Source organism: Apium graveolens, chromosome 11 (assembly GCF_009905375.1).
Source record: "Apium graveolens cultivar Ventura chromosome 11, ASM990537v1, whole genome shotgun sequence".
NCBI lineage: Eukaryota > Viridiplantae > Streptophyta > Magnoliopsida > Apiales > Apiaceae > Apium > Apium graveolens.
The window spans coordinates 110404697-110411693 of NC_133657.1; the positions used below are offsets into that span (position 1 = coordinate 110404697).

General features: G+C 37.4%; 1 non-coding gene across 1 annotated transcript; it reads left to right on the forward strand.

Annotated features, from left to right (window-relative positions):
- Positions 1 to 6142: 6142 nt before the first annotated feature.
- Positions 6143 to 6249, forward strand: LOC141699347 (small nucleolar RNA R71). Its single transcript, XR_012565816.1, has one exon. It is a non-coding gene; the product is annotated as a small nucleolar RNA R71 (small nucleolar RNA).
- The last annotated feature ends 748 nt before the right edge of the window (positions 6250 to 6997 follow it).

The following is a 6997-nucleotide window of genomic DNA, read 5'->3' on the forward strand; positions in this document are numbered from 1 at the left end:
TACCAAAAACTGTTTGACATATGTAGGAATTTGGAGGGGTCTCAAAATAGTTTTCTTATTATCAGCAGATAATAAGTCAGTAAAAGCTCTCTTAGCAAGCTTAAATGGTAGAATTAACTCACTTGTGAATTGGGGTGTATCAGAACAACAAGAACTATAAATAAGCTGACAGAATCTAGCAAAATATACAGTGTTTCTATCTTCTGTCATCCTATCCCCAATAAAGCCTAAAATAGCATTTGCATAATCAAAATGAGTTTGATTTGTGAGAGCATACCCGATTTGTTGACTGAGAATTGGGATTGCATCAAAATTGGAGCACTTGTTTGCAAAAGTCCTGGTGATGCAGTCGAAGAAGAAACTCCATTCCCTCCTTATGTGAGGTCTCTTCAACTGTCCAAGCTTCTCCAGATTCTTCTCATAGCCCAGATTGGCCATTAGCTGTTGAAGAACTGGCTCTTCAACTGTTGAATATGTGCAGTTTTCTGACAGATGGAGTGCTTGTCGAACTGTGGCCAAAGTCACCACATGGGCATCCTCCCCTGTAGTAAAGACAATACTTGGGGACCCATTGGCACCACCATCATCATACACCCATGACCTCTAGAACTCCAGCACTTGAGTTTCTGAGAATGTGTCTGGTTGGGTCAGTGCATAACCTATTTCAGAGTTAGCGAGAAAGTCCTGAATGAAGTGAAGATCTGATGGGGCTTCACTCTTGCTAAGAATAGCCAAGTAATTGTTGGGGACAAACTTCACTCCATTGAAAATAATATCTTTTGGTGCCATTTCTGTAAGAAATAAGTGAGAAAATATATTGTGCACAAGGTGTTTGATAAAAATCCTGTATGAAAAAGCTTCAGAGAATATTAGAGAGAGAGAGAGAATAAGAGATATTAAGAATAGAAAAGTAGGTAAAAGATTAGAAAATCTTTTAACTCCCATACATATACTCTCTCCACTCAACAGCCCTTTTTAGAAGTAAAACTGATACTTGGACACATGTCAGCGAGTAAATAGTTAAAGCAGAGTTAGTGGGCACGAGAAATAAGCAATAATTAACGTGCACATGCAGTTTTTCAAGACAAGCACGTTTACCACTAACCCAAATGATTATGGCTGTTTTATCTCACCCAATTATATTCTGATTAAATATGACCGTTTCAGTATTTACCACAATTAAGTAAAGTAAATAATAATTCCATGTAAGCATCAGAGTGTCCATCAAGATTTTATATCAGAACTTGACTATTATTCGATTTTAACAGTCATCAGAACATGGCTTCTGTACTCAAAAAGTGAATGTTTATATCTGTGATTCTTTATACAAATACTGATTTGTTTCTTCAGAGTTTAATCATCAGAACTTCCATCAGAACTTTTTCTCAGAATTTATGCATATGACACTTAACTGTTTATCTGAAACAACTTGATCACCACTGTAATTTTCATCATTCATATGGAGTGAGAGTGTGTGCATTAGCAGAATATCAGATAAAGATTAAAGTCTGATAAACTTCAGTACATCTTAGAAATAAGGCAAAACTAAGAAAAGTGCTTAAAATCTGTCATTCATAAAAAAGTCTATTATAGAATGAATTTATGCAAAAGTCCACCTCAACTATTTGTGCTCATTTTATGCATCTTTTGAAATTCCTTTTTACAGTAGCTTCTCAGTGTAAGTGAGTCACAACTGCTTATCAGAATTTATGCTATTATCAGAGTATTTCTCCAGTAATTAGAGAATGTGAAATGTCACCAAGAAAGATTTATTTGTTTTTCTAATGCATATTACTTAATACCAGCAATGCACTTGGGTCTTCCCTTCAACATATTTATTCTAGATCTCAAAGGAGTACCTGACTTTAATTTTCTTTTCTTTTATTTTCTTTTCTTCAGATAAGTGAGGCTTATCAAGCATGTGGTTCATCCTTAAGATTTACTGACATCAGTATTTGACAGATAAGAAGCAAGAATCTAGTTTGTGACTTAGTAATAAGATACCCAAAGTAACTACAACAGAGAGCTTGGTAGGCTTATGTGGTCCTTCATTAATTCTGTCAAGGTATTCTGGATTTGTAGCTTCCATAAACATACCCATCTTCACTTTCCATATGGGATACTCAGAAGGTCTCAGTATGGGAACTCTAATAGTCTTATATCGACTGTGGGTTTGAGTCTTTTGAGTTTCTTCAGTTTTGGTGGGCTTAGTTGGAGTTTGTGCTTCTTTAGACATGATTGTTTGGATCTTTACTGTATGTGTGTTAACAAAAAAGCTCTGATACCACTTGTTAGGTCAAACAACACTGTAGAAGGGGTTGAATACAGTGTTGAATACAATCAAATCGATTTTCAACACAAGTAGCAGTAAACAAATATATTCAATTAGATAAACTCTGTTACAATGGAACTGTTCTCTCTCAGTGGTGAACAAATATCACTAAGAGCTGCTAGGTTACAATGTATAATCTTCTCGATAATGATAACACATATAGTGTAAACCTAAAGTCTGTGTTTATATAGTACACAGTTACAAGATAACTTCTAATTGATATGGAATATAATTCTATCTCCTAAAATATATCAATCAGATATCTTCTAGAAGTCTTCCATTCTTCTAACTCTTTCCATGCATATCTTCTTTTGTTTAAGTCACGATCTTCTACTGTAAATCAGCTTCCTTCCTTATATGAAAGTCTCCCCGCACTTAAGTTCTGATATGATCTTAAGTTCTGATATTAAGTTCTGACTTCCAGTAAGTCCTGATTTTAGTAAGTCCTGATATGTCCTGTTTATTAAGATCTGAAAACTAAACATGAAATATATTAGACATGACATCTCAAATATATCTAACAAATGCAATCGATCCCCTCAGAATAACCATAACCAAATGAATAAGCCAATGCCTCTAAGAATGCAATGACTCAAAATAGAGCTCAAATAAATCCCACAAACCAACTCATAAACCAGAAACATGCATGTGTGGATGCTTAACAGATATACGCTCGATACTAGATCAATAACCATAACTTATTTTTCATTAAAACAATCACAATCTTATAAATAGAATAGACGATAAACGCATAATGACTCACAACACCTCCTTCCTACTAGAGTTATATAAGGATTCATGCTATTATTGAACACATAACAAATATGCTTATTTGATCGTGCGATGAATGAGGTCCTAAAAGACTTATGCAATAATACCCATGTAGCGAGCGTTAGGTTAGCAAATCCTAGACTTATAAAAGCCTTAGGTCACTAGCCACAAATTCCCCTAGAACTTAATAACTTGAGTATTAAAGAGCTCACTCTTGATCAATTATGCATAAACACATACTTTTTTTCTTCTTTTTTCTCTTTTTTTTCTTTTTTTCTTTTTTTTCAACGATTTCTAAATGAGTGCGTTTCACTCCATCTCGTTCAACCCTAGACTACTCATAAAAATATGAGCCAACTACTATCCATTTGACACTTAGCCTTATTCACAACTAGTAATGAAATCCAAGTTTTTCTTCCAGTTTAAAAATTCAGTGTTATTTTTATCATTACGAGAGTATCACAAATTCTAAATATAACCAAGTGATTAAATCTCAACAACAAACAAGTATGACCATGATCTAGATCAAAAGCCACCCTATGAGACTTTGTGAAAATATTTGTTTCCGGCATGCAAATCAATTCAATAGGACTTAAACATCCCTCTATTCGTCATCACTACACTCAAATCAACATTAGCCAATCAATCAAAAATAGCTCAACCTAAGGGATCATGTTATATGCATGCAAATGCAACTACATGGACTCACATAATAACACGAACAAAAATGTAAATAAATATGTCCTAAATGAACAATCATGCAAAAATATGAATGAACTACAACTAAACATGCAATATGAATCTATATGAATCTATATGGACACACACAAATTAATCTTTACATTATCACCCCCAAACTTAAAATTTTCAATGTCCTCACTAAAGGCAATACTAAGGATTTTAGGCAAACCTAGTCGTCTGAAAGATCACCCTCTTCGAGTGGAGGATCAGGTGGCCAATCAACCTCGACACCAATGTCTCGGGAAATAGTATCGAGAGTGTGTGTCAAATCCACAACAAAATTACAGTGAATGTTGAGCATGGCCTCCATACGCCTAGTCAATCGCCTGTACTGCTCATCACCAATACCAGTCCTATCAACTGCCTGCTGCACAGGAGAAAAACCCTCTGTAGGCACAGGAGGATCTGTTCGGCCACCCTCTACATCATCAAAAATATATCCCAACCCCTTGTCAGGGGGTGCACTTAAGAATGCGTAACTCAAGTGATCTGGCAGTGGGTTGAGCTAAAGTGTGGGAGTATCTTAAATAGGCGGCTCGAGACGCTCCTGAGAAATTTTCAGCTCTGCTAACCCAAGAGAATCAAATGGCATGCATATCCAACTTCCTCTTCCACGGAGGTGCATTCAAAACCTGCATTTGCTCTGCTCGTTCTTCATCTTTGACACACTCTAGTTTAAAGCACTCCTCCTTCGCCATGGGTAACTTTATTGCCTTGAACACATTAAAAGTGACCTTTTGATCGTGAAACTTCATCGTAAGCTCTTCTTTTTGTACATCGATCATAGTTCGACTTGTAGCCCACAATGGTCTTCCCAAGATAATGGGAATCTTCTTATCCTCCTCAAAATCAAGAATTACAAAGTCAGCAGGGAAGATGAGTTTATCCACCTTAACCAAAACATCCTCCACTATTCCTCGCAGATAAGCGATGGAACGATCAGCTAGTTGCAATGACATGTATATTGGTTTCGGATCAGGTAGACCAAGCTTTTTGAAGATAGAAAAGGGCATCAGATTGATGTTAGCTCCCAAATCATATAAACACTTGTCGAACGACAAGTTTCCGATGGTGCAAGGAATAGTGAAGCTTCCAGGATCTTTAAGCTGCGGAGGCAACTTCTGTTGCAGCACAGCACTGCATTCCTCCATAAGAGCAACGGTCTCTAAGTCATCGAGCTTCACTTTATGAGAGAGAATACCTTTCATAAACCTCACATAGCTAGGCATATGTTCAAGAGCTTCAGCGAAAGGTATGTTGATGTGAAGTTTCTTGAACACCTCCAAAAACTTAGCAAATTGCTTATCCAACTTCTGCTTCTGCAGCCTTTTAGGAAAAGGAGGTGGGGGATAGACCTATTTCTCCCCTGTATTACCCTCAGGAGGAGTGTGTTCCATAATTTTCTTCCTTGATTCAACTTCTGCTTCCTTCTGCACATCCTCTTCAGCCAAAACTTCAGATTTTGGAACTTGAGATTTTTTAGAGCTTGCAACCTTCCCAGACCTTAATGTAATTGCCTTAACCTGCTCTTCTACTTCCCTCTTGCCTGGAACTTATGTATCACTAGAAAGCGTTCCTGGTAGTCGATTCGATAAGGCATTAACAACTTTTCCTATCTGGTTCTCCAGAGTCTTGATAAAAATAACCTGGCTTTGGCATATAAGAGCCTAGTTTTTGCACATAAGCCTCAACTCCTCCAATTCAGATTTTTCATTCGAAGATTGACCTGCATCATGAGTTTGTTGTTGAAGTTGGAGTTGTTGTCTTGGTGAAATTTTTTGCTAAAAATCAGGAGAGTTGAATTGTTTTTCTCCAAACTGCCGGAATGGCTGTTGCATCGCATTCTGATTGTTGCTCCATCTGAAGTTAGGATGATTCCAGTTGTCATGATGATAAGTGTCTGAAACTGGTTGCTGCGATCTATGAAAGTTTCTCACAAACTGAGCTGATTCACTAGATATAGCGCATTGCTCCGTCGCATGCGAACCTGCACAAAGCTCACAAACACTTGTTCTCTAATGAACTCCATAGTTAGCCAGCGAATCGATCTTCATAGACAACATCTTTAGTTGAGCAGTGATAGCCATAGCTGTATCCCCTTCAATAACTCCTGCTACCTTGCCCTGTGGCAATCTCTGGGTTGGATGCTGATATTCATTAGCAGCCATCAGTTCAATTAGATCATAAGCTTCCTCATAGCTCTTTGCCCATAATGCTCCACCTGATACTGCATCGAGCATGGGTCTTGAATGTGCTCCCAAACCGTTATAGAATCAATTGATGATCATCCAATTAGGCATTCCATGATGAGGACACTTCCTAAGCATCTCCTTGTAGCGCTCCCAAGCTTCACATAGAGATTCTCCCGATTGCTACGTAAATTGAGTAAGAGCGTTTCTGATTGCAGCTGTCTTCGCCATAGGGAAGAATTTAGTAAGAAATTTCTGAGCAAGATCCTCCAAAGTAGTAATCGAACCAGCTGGTAGAGAGTGTAATCAGCTCTTAGCCTTGTCCCTTAGAGAGAATGGGAATAGTCTCAGCTTTACAACATCTTCAGAAACACCGTTGAACTTGAAGGTGTTGCAGATCTCAATAAAATCCCTAATGTGCATATTGGGATCTTCCGTTAGAGAACCCCCAAACTGGATTGAATTCTACATCCTTTGAATTATGCCAGGCTTGATCTCAAAGGTATTAGCTGTGATAGCTGGCCTGACAATGCTAGATTGAATGTCATTGATCTTAGGTTGAAAAAAATCCATCAAGGCTTTCGTTTGTGCTGCTGGATCTCCCATTGTAATGAGTACCTGAAACACAAACAAATAAACTGTGAAAGTAAAAAAATTCCGAGTCAGTGAACTTTAACGACCACTGATGACAAGCACATAAACTAAAAATTAACATCTAGTCCCCGACATCGGTGCCAATAACTTATTAGGGCGAATACACGTGCTAAAATTCGCGCAAGTATACGCGTCCGCAAGTATTATAAGATATAAATCAGATTCGTTCCCACAGAGACTGGTTTAGGTTAAGTTCAATTTGTGCACCTATGCAACAATGTATGGTTATCACTCAATGCTAAGACAAATAATAAATTGGGTTTTGATTAAAGTAAGAGATTATAATAAATAGCATTAACTAAGAGAATTG